General features: G+C 47.0%; 1 protein-coding gene and 1 pseudogene across 9 annotated transcripts in view; both read left to right on the forward strand.

Annotated features, from left to right (window-relative positions):
• Nucleotides 1–4,288: 4,288 nt before the first annotated feature.
• On the forward strand, nucleotides 4,289–8,438 carry LOC101014433 (annotated as a pseudogene).
• Nucleotides 8,439–11,784: 3,346 nt separating this feature from the next.
• SGMS1 (sphingomyelin synthase 1) overlaps nucleotides 11,785–17,748 on the forward strand; it is a 312,849-nt gene continuing 306,885 nt past the window's right edge. For 5 of the 9 annotated variants that reach the window (XR_002524357.2, XM_017963077.3, XM_017963078.3 and 2 more), the window contains exon 1: nucleotides 12,523–12,788. The gene's annotated coding sequence lies outside the window, so the exon portion shown is untranslated. Of the gene's footprint in view, nucleotides 11,809–12,522; nucleotides 12,789–13,101; nucleotides 13,365–17,748 lie in introns of those variants that run through there. The other 4 variants (XM_021943453.2, XM_031652208.1, XM_021943451.2 and 1 more) reach the window with 3 other exon arrangements.

Below are 17,748 nucleotides of genomic sequence, written 5' to 3' on the forward strand. Positions count from 1 at the left end.
TAGGGCTCATGCCAACGGCCCTTATGGGTTCTTTCATTTTTGCCTGCTAGGTTTCCCTATGAGGCTCTCCAGTGCTCTTTCCCAGCTGCCAGATGCCCACCATGACCAGCCCTCCAAGGTCACTTGGTGAGCATTTAAACACTTAGGTCTCAGCAGTACCCTGGGAGAGGACCAACATCTCCTGTTGCAGCAGGTAACGTCAGTGTCCATATATCTCAAAGCGTCTGTAGTAAGAAGCCATGTAGAGAACTGTTCCATTTAATGCATACAGCCAGGCCAGGCAACCCCTTAACAGTGAGAGCTTTTCGCTCACAGGGAAGCCTTTAACAACCATCCGGAGGTGAACAAAAGGCTTAAAATTATTGACTTGTCAGACAGACATGTTTTTTAAAAAACAAAAACTGTCGCATTAACCTTGTTGTAGCCCCAGGAGTTATTGAGCCGTGTGTAACTGCTACCACACTCTTTAAAACTACAATGTTCAGTGCCATTAAAATAGCTTGGCCAAAACCACAGATGGGTCACCAAGTTACAAGTGAAAACAGGAAAATAATGGGATGGGTGGGAGTGGGGACACACATGTACAAAAGTGAGGCAATTCAAAGAGAAAATAATGCAAGTAGTTATTATAGAAACACATTGAAATTTGTAAATTTGTCCTTCGAAATTTCTCCCTCCTCTGTCTCACTTCAATGGTGCAAAGTCCCTTCAGGTTCTGATGTGATAATTGGTTATTGATCTTCCTGCCTTTACCTACATGGTCTTTCTTTATAATTCCCCAAATCCTATGAAGAGTTTATGTCATCCCCAGAGTAGACATGAGAAAATGAGGCCCCAGTAGGTAATCAAACATTTGGACAGGGTCTGGTGGACAGTAAGCTACTTTTCTATTATATGACACTGACTATAGTAGGCCCTAAGGAGTAGATTTAGGGATTTGAGGAAGAGCCCATATATCTAGTTTAATGGCTGGCCTTTTTGTAGTCTTCAGATTAAAACATGTAATGTCTGTCCATTCTGCCTTTATGCAAGGTTGATTAGGGCCAGAGTAGAAAGCACTATAGTTGCAATATAAGGAACTTCTCTTTCCTTTGGCATTTGATAAAAAATTCTGTAGAGCCGTTATTCAGGCTGGGGAGTTTTTAAAAATGTTTATGCATGGCCGGGCGCGGTGGCTCAAGCCTGTAATCCCAGCACTTTGGGAGGCCGAGGCGGGTGGATCACGAGGTCAGGAGATCGAGACTATCCTGGCTAACATGGTGAAACCCCGTCTCTACTAAAAATACAAAAAACTAGCCGGGCGTGGTGGCGGGCGCCTGTAGTCTCAGCTACTTGGGAGGCTGAGGCGGGAGAATGGCGTGAACCCGGGAGGTGGAGCTTGCAGTGAGCCGAGATCACGCCACTGCACTCCAGCCTGGGAGACACAGCGAGACTCCGTCTCAAAAAAAAAAAAAAAAAAAAAAAGTTTATGCCTGGGCTGCACCCCGTAGCAATTATATCAGACTCCCTCGGTATGGACCCCACGCATCAGTGCTTTTAAAACTCCCCAGGTGTTTTCCCTTATTGCCAGGGTCAAGAACCAGGGCTCTAAAACAGTGGTTCTCAAACTCGAATATGCAGCAGAATCACCTGGAAGACCTGTGAAAACACTGGTTGCTAGGACCCACTCCTAGAGTTTCTGATTCAGTAGGTCCAGGGTGGGTCCCAAGGATGTGCATTTCTAGTAAGTTCCCAGGTCACATGATATTCCTCATCTGAGGACCATACCTGGATAATTGGGGAGGTAAGTTGAGCGAAAGTAAACCCAGTCTATGCTTCTGCTCCCTTTCTTCCTGTTTATGAGGTTATAAGAAGTTTGTGTCTGATTCTCCTCCATGTCTTTCCACAGTGCTAACTCACCCAACAAGAATATTAGAAGAACATCATTTGCTGTGTAAATGATAAATAGTCTGTGAGCATCAGAAGTGTTTTTAAATAAATCAGGCAATGAATTCTATCAGGCTTTGAATGAGTTCTAAGGAGTTTACCAACATTTGCAGTAGGAAAATAAACATCTTTCAAAGAAAATGTATCCTCAAATGTAGTTGTGCTACTCATTCTAACAGCATTTTTAAAGCCTTTGCAATAACTCCTCTTTACTATTTTTAATGAAGTCAAGTTATAAACTTTGTGGACAGGGAAAAAACCTTGAGCCTATCAGGGTAGGGTTGTCAGATTTAGGAAAACAAACATACACATGCATGCACACAGGAAATCCAGTTAAATTTCAGTTTCAGATAAATAATGAATAATTTTTTAGTATAAGTATGTCCCGTGCAATATTTGACAACCCTGATCGGGGATAAACATTGGGATGGGAATAACATAAATGCCTGCTGTGGAGAACCGGGACATACCATATCCATTTCTGTTTTATGGATATACAGAATTACTTACTTGATCTTGTACCTTGAACATTGAGAACTCAACAAACATTGGCTGAATTGATAGAATATGAATACCTAAGATATAAATGCAATATATGAAAGTGCTGAGTGATTTCAAAGAAGAATGCTTGATCAACTTAAGATTGCAGTGTCTTTTGATTTAGTTATCCCACTTTGATCATTGTCTAAACCAGTGATTCTCCACTGAGGATGATTCCCCCATACCAGAGGACATTTGGCAATGTCTGGAGATATCTTTGGCTGTCACAAGTGGGTGGGGGAGGTGCTACTGGCATCTATTTGTTTGAGGCCAGAAATGCTGCTAAACACCTGATGACGTACAGGACGGCCTCTGGCAACAAACAATTACCTGGCCCAAATGTCTACAGAGCTGGGGTTGAGAAATCCTGGTCTAGATCATAGTGCAGAGGATTTAGCAAATCTTTTGCTGAATTTTTCTGGCTGTGTCCTGGAGTGCGTTGGTCTCTCATTCTTCCAGGTGTCAACAGAGGAAAGATGGTTTCTCCTATTATACTGTGAAGGAATGGGTGGAAGAATTTTGATATGCTTCTTCGAAATCTTATGAAACAAGGAAGGTGCTGCTGAGGTTCCAGAAAAGGTGCCAGTCTTCAGTTGCTGCTGTTCTTCCTGTAGTCTGGCCTAGATTTGAAGCTTTTGAGGAGTTCATGCAGGAACTATGAAATTTAGGTGAGTGCACTATATCAATCTCCCCTTCTTTAGTGTGGGAGATAGAATTTTTGTCTCAACCTTCCAATTAGTTCTGGCCATCCAGGACTTGTTTGCAAATGGTAATTGGAGGAGGTGCTGACCCAACATGTATTCGTTATTTTGTGTACTACCACTGTTGATATAATACATGTACTTTGTACTAAATACAGCAACAATTAACATTCATAATACATTGAACAATATCTTACGTTTTCATTTATGTATACCTCTAATGAACTTTGAAACATTTTATAGACATATATTCTTATTAAAGAACTAATTAATTCTCACGATACCCATGGGAAGCAAAGTGGGGGTGGGTTATATTATTCCCATTTTACTAGGAAATAATTAAACCTTGCCTGGAGTTACACATTGACTATTTGAAAAGCCAGGAGTAAATTACAAGTCTTGACAATGGTACCATGTCTGCCAGCCAGGGCAGTGTTCTGCTGATGGCACTGATTCATCGGTCCCTGGTTAATGCCCAGGCATAAATGTCTAATTTGAAAATCCTTTTTAAATGTAATGAGGCAGATTGTGAAGGGTGGTTGCTAATTAGAGAAGAAGGATAACATAGCAAGGACATTTCCATTCCTGGTGGTTTACCCTTTTTAAACAAAAACATACCAGTGAAAAGTAGAAAAGAAAATCATACATTACGGTTCAATAACTGTTTACTATGGGCTACTTGGTGCCAAGTCCTATGTTAGGTCTCTGAAAGATGAAAACTAAATATATATCCTTGATAGAAATTTAATATGTGATCGAAGAATCAAGACTTATGTGCAAGAAACATGCAGAGAACTGTAAAAGACATAATATAATCAAGTGCCAAAATGTGTGTATAGGAGGTTTCTGTGTCCTGGAAGGCAGACTTTTTTTTATTTTTTTGAGGCAGAGTCTCATTCTGTCGCCCAGGCTGGAGTGCAGTGGCGTGATCTCAGCTCATTGCAACCTCTGCCTCCTGGGTTCAAGGGATTCTCCTGCCTCAGCCTTCCGAGTAGCTGGGATTACAGGCGCCCACCACCACGCCCAGCTGATGTTTGTATTTTTAGTAGAGTAGGGAGTTCACCATGTTGGCGGGGCTGGTCTCGAACTCCTGACCTCAGGTCAGGATCCACCCGCCTCTGCCTCCCAAAGTGTTGGGATTACAGGCGTGAGCCACGGCGCCTGGCCCAGACATCTTTTATTTTAAAAGGGTGAAAGTGGAGAGAGTTGCGTGGCGGGACCGCCGAGGCAGTGAGGGCGAGCCGCGCTGGCCCTTGAGTCCAGAGTGGCGATGCTGACCCTGGCGTTCGACCTCCTCAGCCAGGAGCCGGACTTCCTGACCATCGCAGTCTGCATGCCCTACGCCCGGATCTCTGAGTTCAACGTCTACTTCGAGGGGTCTGACTTCTAGTTCTACTATGCCAAGCCGTACTTTCTCAAATTAACCCCTCCTGGCAGAATTGCAGAAAATGGAAGTGAGCAAGGGTCCTATGATGCAGATAAAGGAATTTTTACCATTCACCTGCCCAAAGAAACCCCTGGCCAGCATTTTGAGGGGCTGAAAATGTGTTGCTCTTCTGGCACCAGGAAAATCCGGGACAGCAAAACCACCTGTGGAAGAAATAGGTGCTTTGAGATTCCCGAGGAAGTAGTTGACGATGAAGAGTTTGATTCGGAAATTGAGCAGACACCTATGAAGAGGTATCAGAAAGTGCTTTGAATCCGCAGTGCCACTATGGGTTCAGAAACTTATGATCAGGGGTGTTTTAGCAGTTACAGGATGAATTGAATGACATTATTAAGGATCCAGATTTCACCCCTGCAGCTGAACGAAAACAGAAGCACCTGGCAGCTGAGCTGGCCAAGTTTGATCCTGATCATTATCTAGCTGACTTTTTTGAAGATGAGGCAGTTGAACAGATTTTGAAGTATAATCCTTGGTGGACTAACAGATATTAAAAAACGACAGCCTTTTTGGAAAAGAGTCAGAAGCAAGAAAATCATGCTGCATTAGTGTCTTTTTCTGAAGAAGAGAAATATCAGCTACAAGAATTTGTCAATAAATCTTTTTTTTTTTCTTGAGACGGAGTCTTGCTCTGTCGCCCAGGCTGGAGTGCAGTGGCTGGATCTCAGCTCACTGCAAGCTCCGCCTCCTGGGTTTATGCCATTCTCCTGCCTCAGCCTCCTGAGTAGCTGGGACTACAGACGCCTGCCACTTTGCCTGGCTAGTTTTTTGTATTTTTTAGTAGAGACGGGGTTTCACTGTGTTCGCCAGGATGGTCTCGATCTCCTGACCTCGTGATCCGCCCGTCTTGGCCTCCCAAACTGAATAAATCTTATCTGTTAGACAAGAGAGCTTGTCGTCAAGTGTACTACAGTTTGATTGATATCCTTCTGGCATATTGCTAAGAAACCCATGTCACTGAAAGAGAGAAGGATGTTGAATCTGTATGGAATATCAGGAAACTGAGTCCAACACTATGCTGGTTGGAGACTTGGACTAATGTTCATGATATCATGGTGTCTTTTGGAAGAAGGGTGTTGTGTTGCCCACTCTATCGCCATTTCAAACTGGCAATGAAGGCCTACGGGGAGACTATAAAGATATTGCAACTAGGTAAAAGTGCAGTTTTAAAGTGTCTCCTGGATATTCACAACATGTTTCAGGAAAACGACCCAGCATATATACTGAATGATCTCTACATCTCAGACTACTGTGCGTGGATTCAGAAAGTCAAATCCAAAACGTTTGCAGCTCTTGCAGAAGCCTTAAAGGAAGTCTCCCTTACAAAGGCCCAGTTGGGGTTAGAACTGGAAGACCTAGAAGCAGCAGCACTTCTTGTCCAGGAGGAAGAATCTGCATTAAAAGCAGCCCATTCAGTTTCTGGGCAGCAGAAACTTTGCTCCAGCTCTGAGGCAAGTGATTCGGAGGACTCAGACAGCACTGTGTCATCTGGAAACGAAGACTCAGACTCAGATTCAGAACAAGATGAACTCAAAGATAGTCCATCTGAGACAGTCAGTTCTTTGCAAGGTCCCTTTCTTGAAGAAAGCGGTGCCCTTCTTATTGTTGATGGTGGAATATGCACAAACACAGCCATCCAGGAGTCTGATACCAGTCAAGGAAAGTTACTTGCCTCTTGGAGTGTCTGGGCCTCTGATAGAGGAGCTTGGGGAACAACTGAAGACCACAGTTCAGGTTTCTGAACCCAAGGGCACCACTGTTGTAAACCACAGCAATATGCAGGAGAGAGACGGCTGTCAGACACCAAATATTTGACTCTCAAGTGGTTTTATTCATTGTTGAGAAATATGTTAGATTTGGTTTCATTTAGCAAATGAGAATTCCTCATTTTCACTTTGTAATTTTTCTTAGTATATACAGTCAGCTTGCTGCTGTATTTGTGGGTTCCACATCAACCAACTACAGATAAAAAATATTTAAGAAAAAATTGCATCTGTACCAAACATGTATACTTTTTTTTTCTTATTATTCTCTACAGAATACAGTATAACAACTATTCCCACAGCAATTACATTGTATTGGGTCATATAAGTAATCTAGTCATGATTTAAAGTATACAGGAGGATATGGGTAGGTTATATGCAAATACTGTACCTTTTTTTAAACCAGGGACTCGACCATCTGAGGATTTTGGTATCCAACTCCCCACAGATACTGGGATGACTTTATGACATTGTTTTTCCATCAGTGAATGTTTATACCTTTTGGTTTCCTTGCTACAACTGTGAAGATAAAGTTCGAATCACTTTTACCAAATATTTCAAGCTGAAAATAATAGTTCTACTGCCAGTGTCTCCAGAATGTGGAGCCCATTAATATTTTAATTTTAGCTTTACTGAGGTATACTTGACACCCGATAAACTGCACATATCTAAAGTATACAGTGTGTTGGCATATGTATACCCTGCGTAAAACTATCACCGTGATCAAGGTGAGAATCAGACCCATCATCCCCAAGTGCCCTTTTCCTCTAATATTAGTTTGCCTGTCCTAGAATTCTATGCAAATTGAATCATACAATATGTATCCGTTTTTTGGTCAGCCTCATTTTACTCAGTATAATTATTTTGAGATTCATTCACGTGGTAGCATGTGTCAAGAGTTTTCGTTTTTGTGTTTTTCATTGCTGAGTACTACTTCATTGAATGGATTCATTGACCTATTGATGGACACTTGGGTTGTTTCCAGTTTGGGGCTATTATAAATAAAGCTGTTATGATCATTTGTATACAAAAAAAAAAAAAAGGTGAAATTGGAGATGGACCTTGAAATATTAGTAAGATTAAGTGACCAGTGGGAATCTAGGGGAATAGCAGTCAACTAGACAAGAGGGTTAATGAATATAGGTAGGGTTGTTCTTGCTACTCTCTGGAAGAGATTAACAACTTGGGAGCTCTCAAGTGGTCGTTTCATGGAACTGAAGGCAAAAAGCCAGAAAGCACAGGGAGAGAATAAATAGAAATGCAGAGGAGACAGAGGGAGACTTTCTGGGTTCCCATCTCATCCCGAGCCTCAGCAGCATCCCTGATCTACCCTGGTATCTTCAAATAAATTCCAATTTTTTGTCGATGAATAGGAGAAGCCAAGCAGTTACTGAAGCCAGGAATCCTAGCCAGGAACACAGGAATGAGCACAGAACGTTGAGTATTATCAGATCTAAGCCTTGGGGCCAATACTTGAAATGACCTTTGTTGTCTTTAGCTAGTTTTTTTGGTTAGCCTTGGTTTGGAACCCAGGTTGGCCAGAAGAGTTTAAAGGGCTAAGCGGGGGCTCCTAAGGTCTTACTCCAGTTACTTAGGCTACGTGGCTCTGGATCCCATTGAGACAAATTTCCATGGATAGAAACAAAAGCCTCCTTGCTTCCAGAGCACTATTTGAACTTTGACTACAGGTTGTTGGTAGTGATACCTATAACATCTCCTATTTAATTCACCAGTTTAAGCTGTGCAGAAGACAGATGAATCTTGAAGAATGACTGTGGAATGTCATAAATGTAATCAGATGGGGACTCCAATTTCAGCTGCTCTCCCGGAAGTAGTACCTTTATTGGCGCAGATTAACACATTGGTATGCAGCTGGGGAAGATCTGACATTTGGTATGCACTTATTTACCTTGCTAATGCCTTTTCCTCCATACTAATTTGCAAGGTCCATCAGAAGTGATTTGCTGTGCCGGGCGCGGTGGCTCAAGCCTGTAATCCCAGCACTTTGGGAAGCTGAGACGGGCGGATCACGAGGTCAGGAGATCGAGACCATCCTGGCTAACCCGGTGAAACCCCGTCTCTACCAAAAAATACAAAAAACTAGCCGGGCGATGTGGCGGGCGCCTGTAGTCCCAGCTACTCGGGAGGCTGAGGCAGGAGAATGGCGTAAACCCGGGAGGTGGAACTTGCAGTGAGCTGAGATCCGGCCACTGCACTCCAGCCTAGGGGACAGAGCGAGACTCCGTCTCAAAAAAAAAAAAAAAAAAAAAGAAAGAAGTGATTTGCTGTTACCCAACAGGGCCAATAGTATGTCTTCCCAGTGTTGCTACAGGCTCCATTAGTTCTCCTGCTCACTGCCATAATAGTCTGAAGTGATCTTGATTGTTCTGACATTCCACAAAACATCACACTGGCCCACTCTGTTGATGACATTATGTGATCATCATTGGATCCCATGAGTACGAAGTAGCAAGTACTTTAGATGCCTTAGTAAGACGTATGCTAGATGGTGAAAGATAGACCTACAAAAATTAAGGTGGTGGGAGAGGCCCGCCTTCTCAATGGTGAGCGATGGCTACTGCTGAAAGTCCACTGAATAAAACCACATTTTAAATCAGGTAGTTTACCTTCTAAAGGTAGAAAAGTCATTCATTTAGAACCAAACCACTTACTTCAGAATAGCTGTTCGGGCAAGTGAAGCATTTGCCTCAGTATTTGCTCTTAGTATTATTTTTAACATGATTTCTAATGACAGATTGTGACTTGGAGGTGATTCATTTTTGTTTCCTAGTTGTCTTGACAGCAACCTAATTCATGATATTCTGTGTACTTGAGAATCCAAAAATTTTGCAATCCAACAATATGATGTTTATTAAATTTTTCCTAAGAAATACACTGGTAGGCCAGGCACAGTGGCTCATGCTTATAATCTCAGCACTTTGGGAAGCTGAGGCCAGTGGATTACTTGAGCTCAGGGGTTCAAGACCAGCTTGGGCAACATGATGAAACCCCCTCTGCCCAAAATATAAAATTTAGCTGGGCATGGTGCCTTGCACCTGTGGTCTCAGATACTCAGGAGGCTGAGGGTGGAGGATCACTGGAGCTGTATAAGTCAAGGTTGCAGGGAGCTGTGATGGTGCCACTGTACTCCAGCCTGGGTGAAAGAGTGACTCTGAAGAAAAAAAAGGGCACTGATAAAAATTCTTTAGGACTGGATGGACTGAAGAGGGATAATTATTTTTATTAAATTTTTATTAAAAAAATTTTTAATAAACTTACGGACCATAACTAAATAAAATTTCAAGGAGGGGCAACGCTCTTAAAGTCACTTCGCTCAGAATTTACTTTTACTGCTATGGTCATTTCTTTTTAGATTTCTTTCTGTATTTATTTATGCTTTTATTTTTTTGAGACGGAGTCTCGCTCTGTCGCCCAGGCTGGAGTGCAGTGGCCAGATCTCAGCTCACTGCAAGCTCCGCCTCCCGGGTTTACGCCATTCTCTTGCCTCAGCCTCCCGAGTAGCTGGGACTACAGGCGCCCGCCACCTCGCCCGGCTAGTTTTTTTGTATTTTTTAGTAGAGACGGGGTTTCACCGGGTTAGCCAGGATGGTCTCGATCTCCTGACCTCGTGATCCGCCCGTCTCGGCCTCCCAAAGTGCTGGGATTACAGGCTTGAGCCACCGCGCCCGGCCCTTATGCTTTTATTTTTATGTATGGTGTATTTATGACTTTTTCCTCTCTGAATTATTTTATGAAACTGAAATTAAAGTGGAAATACTTCTATGCCTTGCTTTTTTCCATATGCTACATATATCCTCCTAAAATTACTCATGAAAAATTTAAAAGGATTTTATTATGAAACATTTCAAACATACAGAAAATTAGAAAAAAAATTATGCCAGTACCCTAGACACACCATTTACATTCAAGAAGTATTAATATTTTGAAAAATTTAGTTATCTTGCATGCGGGGGGTGGGGTGCATTTTAAAGTACATCAAAGACCAGACGCTTACTTGAGTTTCAAGAAGTCCAAAGCTTACAGCACGTTCTGGATAGAAACGTGGAGAGAAACCAACACGGGAGAGAAACCAGCCAGCAGTTTTCTGGCACTCCCTTAGTTTGAAAAAATTTACATCACAAGAAAGCAAGCCTTCCTTTCACCTTTTAGGTGCAAACTGACAAAAATAACCAGCAGGGCTACTATACTTCAGAGCCTTGCCCCCAGTAGATACTCAAAACATGCAGTTGAACTGAATTTCAGTTATTTTAAAGCCGTACTTGACAAACATATGTGACAAATGTCCCTTCCTAATTTTCCTGAGAAGAGCAGTACTGTGTCTTAAAGGCTACAAAGCCAGAGGAGCCAGGAGTGGAGAGTACAATAAAATGCCTGCATTGGGGCAGATTGCCTCTTTTTGAATCCCTGACTCCTCACTGTGCTTTGGGGAAAACTATGGAAATTTTCACTGCCCAGCTTATTAAAATAGACTGCTTAGCTGAAATATAAAGGCGTCCATGACAACTACCTGGAGGGCTTTGTTAATCAGATTGCAGGACCCCACCCGCAGCTGCTGGTTCTGTAGGTCTATGTGGGGCCGAAAACGTGCATTTCTAACAAATTCTAGGGTGACAGTGACGCGGCAGGTCCCGAGACACCAGGAAACCCAAGGGACTGGAAGTAGGCCCTCAATAAATGTTCACTATGAACATCAGCACCATCGAAGCTGCCCACTAGCAGGGGCCGCGGGGTATGCGCCGCAGGGAAGAGCACGGCCTCTGTCCAACGTCCCTGCCGGTACATCACTCCTCTCTGCAGGGACTAGGTTAGAACCGGGAGGCAGCCGGAGCAGAGCTCTCGCTGGATAACGGAAGAGGACTCCCTCGCCAACTTCCGCCTCTGGGGAAAAGCTGGGGCCCTGCGCCAGCGGAGTTCTGCTGTCTCAATTTCGCCGCAGTTTGCTTCTGGCCCGGGCGAGAACCTGTCCTCTGGGCAAACCAGGAGTCGGTGCAGGACTCCCGTACCCCAAGGCGAGGCGGAGGCAGGTGCCGAGTGGAGGCCAGACCCCGGCACCCGGAGCCCGACTGGAGGGCGTGGCGGGGGAGGACGGCGTTCGCTCCCGTCCCGGCAGCTCCCGGGTCGGTTCCGAGCGCCCGCGGCCCGATGGCCAGGCGGAAGATGGCTGCCCGGAGCGCCGCGGACAGTCACGTGTCACGCCGGGCCCGTCGCGCGCCCCCTCCCCCGCTAGCCAAGTCCCCGACCCCGCGGGGGGGACGGCCTCGGGCTACCTCTAGGCCACCGAGGTGCGGCGCGGGCCGGCCAGGCAGGGCGGGCGTCGGGGCCCGAAGGCCAGCTCTCCCCGCTGTCCACCCTAACTTGGCCGCTGGGGCTCCGCTCGGGGAGCAGAGGAAAACCTTCGGGCGACCCGCACCAGGTGGGGCTACTGGGCATGCGCGGGCTCCGGCCCCGGCCTCGCCGCTCTCCGGGTTTTCGCCGCAGCTCGGAGGGGCGGCGGGAGGTGGGGCCCAAGCGGGGCGGGGCGGCTCTGACGCACTCGGAGTTTTCACCTCCGGCGGTTAGAGCTCTTGCGCCTCTCTTACGCTCCCAGGCGTCGCCCGAGGCTTTATTTTTTGTTGTGGGAGAAAGATGAGTCTATGGTTAGAGGTTTGAAAATGGGCCTAATAGGTCGGCCGTTTCCTATGAATGATCCATCAGGCGTTAATCCCAAGTGTCGCAGCCCTTGGGCTAGGTGGGAAAGAGAATCCAGGAGTAGTTCGCAAACTCGTGCCTGGCTTCCAGCAAGCTGAGTTTGCGTTCCCTGATTTGTGACCAGTTCTAGCGGCTCCAGTCTCCGGCCCTGCCCCAAGGGATTTACCGTCCCTGATTGTAAAACCTGACTCCCGCTCGGCCTTACTTAGTGGGCCCCTAAAAACGGTAGGGAAAGCGCCTGCCTTCTCCGTTTCCCATTACTTGAAAGTAAAATTCAAGGGGTCCAAACCGCAACTGTCCCTTGGTTCGGGGGTCCCGCTCGGTCCCGGGAGGAGTCCCCTGCGGACCCCGCCCGGCCGTCCCGCCCCCCCGGCCGCCGCGAACACCCGGAGGAGCGGAGTCGCGTGGCGCGGGAAGCCGGGCCGGCTCGGGCCGCGGACTGGGCATGCTCGGCAGCCCGGGAGGCTCGCGGTGTTAAGTCGGAAGCGTTCGCACCAGCGGGGCAGCGGCGGCGGGCGGCGGGCGGCGGGCAGGTCGGGAGTGAGAAGGACCGGCTAGGGCAGACTGCTCTCCCCTCGCGCCTAGGGAGCCGGTCGGAGAGCGCGATTGGGGTGCGGAGCCCCGACGCTGCCCTGCCCCGGATTTCATTCCGTGGCGGGGGGCTCCGCGAGCGGAATTCCGGCTGCTGCCGCGACTCCAGTGCAAGTGAGTCGTGGGGACGGGACAGAGAGCCGGCCTCGCGATCGCGGGGGCCGGTCGGACACCTGTCTCGCGGGTCCGGCCTTACGCCGGGGAGCGGCGGGCAGGCTGCCCTGGGGCGAGGGGGCGTGAGCGCAGCCCGCGCGGTGCCGCGCGCGTACCTGGCGGGCACTCCCCCAGAGCTGCTGCTCCCTGGGGGTGGGCACAGCAGGGAGGTCCGGCGGCCGGGATCCGGGCTCGGAGGGGGCGGGCCGCCGGCGGGGCTCCCCGGCTAAGTTGGGGCGGGGAGGAAGGAGGAGGCGTCAGTGGGCATCTTTTAAGAGCTACTGCGTGCGGGCTGGAAGGCTGCCTAGTGTCGGATTGGGGCGCTCGGGAGGCGAGGAGCCTTTGGGCAGTGGCCCACCGGGGGTCCGGAGACCCCCCCCCCCCAGGGGCCGGCTCCAATCACGGCCCCACCCCCACAGCCTAGGTGGCGGTGTGACAGTTGGTACCTTCGGGCCAGATCGCAGCCGGCCGGCCAGGCGCCCACTGTTTCGGGATCCCCCCACAGTGGCCCCTCGATGCCCCCTGACGACGAAACAGGTGGGACTCCCCCTCCCCGAGGAGAGGGCTTCTCCCCAGGCCGCGTAACAGCCCCCCAGGCCCGTGGGCGGCTCTGAGACCCCTGCAGGGCTGCCCCCGCTGGGCGGGGACGTTTAGGGGCAAGGCCTGGAGGGGCATCGGCGCAGCCCAGAACTGGACAGTCTCTCCAGGACACGGCTTTTCCGTGACAGAGGGGGTCTGCGCTATCCCCCAGCGACGTGTCAAGGGCAAAACAGCGGCAGCAGCGGCTGCCTCTCCCACCGTCTTAACCCGAACTCGGGCTTGTGGCATCCTCCCGTGAGCCGGGTAGAGTGCCATAGTCCAGCTAACGGATTCAGCCTGGAGCGTTCTGGTGAATGCTGCTTTCCTCTTTGGTGCCGCGAAGTAGAAATCGGGAGGAGGGTTGTCATGGCCGGAGGGAGCGAAGAGAATCCAGGCAGGTGCTTCTCAGATGTTTCTTTTCACCTTCAAACAGTACAGACTTCAGCGGTACACGCTTGCGAAACCAAGTGAAGGCTGCTTTCTGAAAGGGAAGTTTATTTTCTATGTTCTGGGGCCTGTCGACTATTTTAACTCCCTTGACATTTACCTTCCTGGACCTTTAAAGCTGTTTGGACAGGTTATTTTGCTTTCAGGTTTGGAGATGTTTCTGGTTGGTTCCCTGGATGTGGAAGTGGCGAATGTCTGATGTGCTGTACTGTGAACTCCCCACGCTTCCTGGCACTGGGGGTTGAACATTCAGGGGGTACTGAGTGGGCCGAAGGAGAGGAGTGGGACTGGTGACGTAGGAACGCGATGGGAGTTGCCTAGAGCTGCCCAGATGGAACGGGGTTGGTGGCTGTTTTGGCCTGTGCAGAAGGGGAGAGGGCGGGGCGTTTCATTGGTCGGGGTGTGAAATGTCCACGGGCTAAGGCAGCGGGGGATGGGTGCCTGTCTGGTCAGTGCTCCAAGGGAAGCCCAGGGATGTTTGGTGATTCAGCAGGTGGCAGCTTTCCAGCTCTGAAGACATGCCGTGGCCAAGCAAAGAAGCAAGCAAGCAAGCAAGCAAGCAGCAGCCTGTGCCTGCTGTCAGAGGCGCCAGCTTTGGGGGAACCTCCAGGAGCTGCCTTCTGCCTGTGGCAGCTCACTTGCCTTATCTTGCTTCCTGTTTAGCTCTGGAGGCCCTGGTTTTTCGAGTTTCCTTACTGCGCCTCTTAAAATATACAGCAATATATAGCATGTTTTTGAGTCTCTCCATCTCTGTGACCTGCTGGGTAGCAGGGGGGTGGCCACTGCCGCCATGCAGTTTAAGTAGTTATTCTGCAGAAAGTGATAGTGATATGTAAAGCAGTGAAGTGGCCTTTCCTTCCATTTCTGCTTCACAGAATAGAAATTTATGTTTTTAGTAAAATAATAAGATATATTTCTGCAATTCTTCGGTGATGATAGTGAGCTATTTGAAATATCTGGAAACTTTTTAATAAAAGACATTAACTCCAGAGATGTATTAAATTGACATCAGAGGACACGGTTATTAAACCAGTATCTTACTCATTGGAGGATTTCTAGCATCTTGCACAATGTCTTAGCACTCAATACATGCCTCTGCAGCTGAAATTTAAAAAATTCTTCATAACAGAAGAGTTTACCAGTATTCACCATCTTCATCAACTATTTTTAAGTCTGTATTAATATGGTTAGAATAAAATATATGCATCAATGCCTTTGCACATTGACATTTAAAGAATGTTTATGTTTTCATAAGACATGATTGCCTGTGTTGACCATAGACATTCAATTTTAGCTTGAAAACTTGATTCTTTTACTTTTCTGGTTAAATTTATTAATTTTCAAACTTGTGGCAGACCCTGCATTTCAGGTGGAAAAATGGTGTGCTTTGTTAACATATGTCATGAAAACCAAACGGATTCCTGACTCCTAAGTATAGCCATCAGTTTTGTTTGTTTTTCTTTTGAGACAGGGTTTTGTTCTGGCGCCCAGGATGGAGTGCAGTGGTACAATCTCAGCTCACTGCAGCCTTGAACTCTCCAGGCTCAGGTGATTCTCTTACCTCAGCCTCCCAAGTAGCTGGGACTACAGGCACGCACCATCAAGCCCAGCTACTTTTTGTAGACATGGGTTTTGCTATGTTGCCCAGGCTGGTCCCAAACTCCTGGGCTCAAGTGATCCTACCGCCTTGGCCTCTCAAAGTGCTGGAATTACAGGTGTGTGCTACTGCACCTGGCAGAATTTTTTTTTTCTTTTTTTTAACTAAAAAGTGCTCCTGTTGCATGTCAAATGTGCTTTAACTTACAAAACTTCATTTTATACATAACATTTCAGGAAAACTCTGAAAAATGCTGCTATAGAAAAGCTGAAAGAGCATTTTGGGAATAAAAGTTCTGGATTGTTTGCACACAGGGATCAATGCCCTGGTCTTTAGGAGGGAGGCATGAGTGTGCTGCCAGTTCATTCTGCCCTTTACCATCACTATCTGTTCCTTCCTCCAATTGTTTAGGTATTTCTTCTTCCCCTAAAGATGTACTTTCTTGGCATGAGCTTGCTTTTTAGAGCAATCTTGTCAGAAGAATCTGTTGCATTTTCTCACACAAATTTGATCAGTGGTGATTTTTATTTTTTGATTGCCACATACACTTTCCCACCACTTCATATGGCAAACTATTCAGTGGCTCTTGGAAAGAGCTGTGGCCCTTGTGTCCTTGTGGGGGTATAACATGTTATAGATGGCTTTGCCTTTTTTGGATGGTAGCTATAACCATAACAGTCTCTTCTGGAAGAACTTTTATGACATCCTGGTCTTCAAGATTTTTGGCTTTCCTATTAAAGGCTTTTGGTCAGGAATATAAATGGCTATTTCTCCTCTCCAAGAGCATCCCTGTAAAGGTTGTTACCTCCATTAAGCTACCCAGTCACAAGAGGACCTTATTTTGGATCAGCCCACTTGGATGTGGGAGTTGGGAGGCAGCATTGGATGTTGGGGAGGAGAGAGTGAAGAAAGGGAGAGAAGGGTGGGTGGAGCCCCAGGAAGGTAGCTTGGTTTTATAACTGTGACTTCCGGGATTCAGTAAAGCTGCATTGAATGGTGATGATGAGTAAGTGTGGTTCAGACTCCGCTGGAATGCTTTGCTGTTCTCCCAGTCCTCAATCTCCACAGATAAACACAACACACACATGCAGTCGCACACAGATCCACAGACACAGAGACTCACACAGACAGCAAAGAGAAAGACACGGAGAAACACACACACACACTCTGCCAAAAGCCAAGAGCACTAGTGTCATTTTAAACTAATATGTCAAATGGAAAATCCAGGGCTCAGTAGCAGGTTTGATTTTGGGGACCTGAAATCACCCCAAGCTGGTATTGAGAAAGATTCCCTTCCACTCTCAGTGACAAGCTGATCTGCCCCCTTAATGATGTAAAGCCACGGGGACTTTAACTGAAGCAACCATTATAGGTAAATGCAGATGAGTGGAGATTTAGAGAATTTGGGTGATTTACCTTTTAGACTCCTGGTGCTGAGAGCTGAGCTCACATTCCAGTTCTCGGCACAGGATCCTCACTGTGCAAAAAAGCCCCTTGCTTGTTCTATGTTTTTCTCCTTCATTCCCCTCCCACCCCACCCCACCCCACCCCACCCCACCCCAGGCCCCTCTCCCCCAGAGGAGCCTTCTCTCCAGTGCAGGATATGTTCTTGTATATGTCTGTATCCTTGTTAAAGATGTTGAGTTATTTTGTTTGTTTTTAGTTTACATAAGTGGTTCTATGCTATAGATTTCATTCTTTTTTTATTCAGTGTTAGAGCTTTTATTATGGAAATTTGCAGGCATTCATAAAAGTCAAAAGAACCTTAACATTTTATTTGTGAGATCCCTGTTAGTGTAGGTTTATCTAGTGCATTGCCTTGACTGCTGCTTTGTAGGGCTGGTCTTTTGTGTGTCTCCTACTTTTACTTACCCATTTCCCTAATGGTGGATGCTTAACTCACCTCTACTCCTGCTACCACTAGCGAACAGCCTGTATGCATTTTCTTTCTTTTTTTCTTTTCCTTTTTTGTTTTTTTTTTCTGAGACAGTGTCTTGCTCTGTCACCCAGGCAGGTGTGCAGTGGCGCGATCTTGGCTCACTGCAGCCTCCGCCTCCTGGGCTCGAGAGATTCTCCTACCTCAACCTCCTGAGTAGCTGGGTCTGTGTGCATTTTCTTAATGATCGGGTTGAGAATATCCCTAGGGTAGTGGTTCTCAAAGTATGGTCCACACCTGGCAGCATCGGCATCAACTGTGAACTGTTAGAAATGCAGATTCTTGGGTCCCAACATTCTAGACTTCCTGAATCAGAAACCCTAAACTGTGCTTCAGCATGCCCAGGCTGGAGATTCTGATAC

Source organism: Papio anubis, chromosome 11, assembly GCF_008728515.1.
Source record: "Papio anubis isolate 15944 chromosome 11, Panubis1.0, whole genome shotgun sequence".
Lineage (NCBI taxonomy): Eukaryota > Metazoa > Chordata > Mammalia > Primates > Cercopithecidae > Papio > Papio anubis.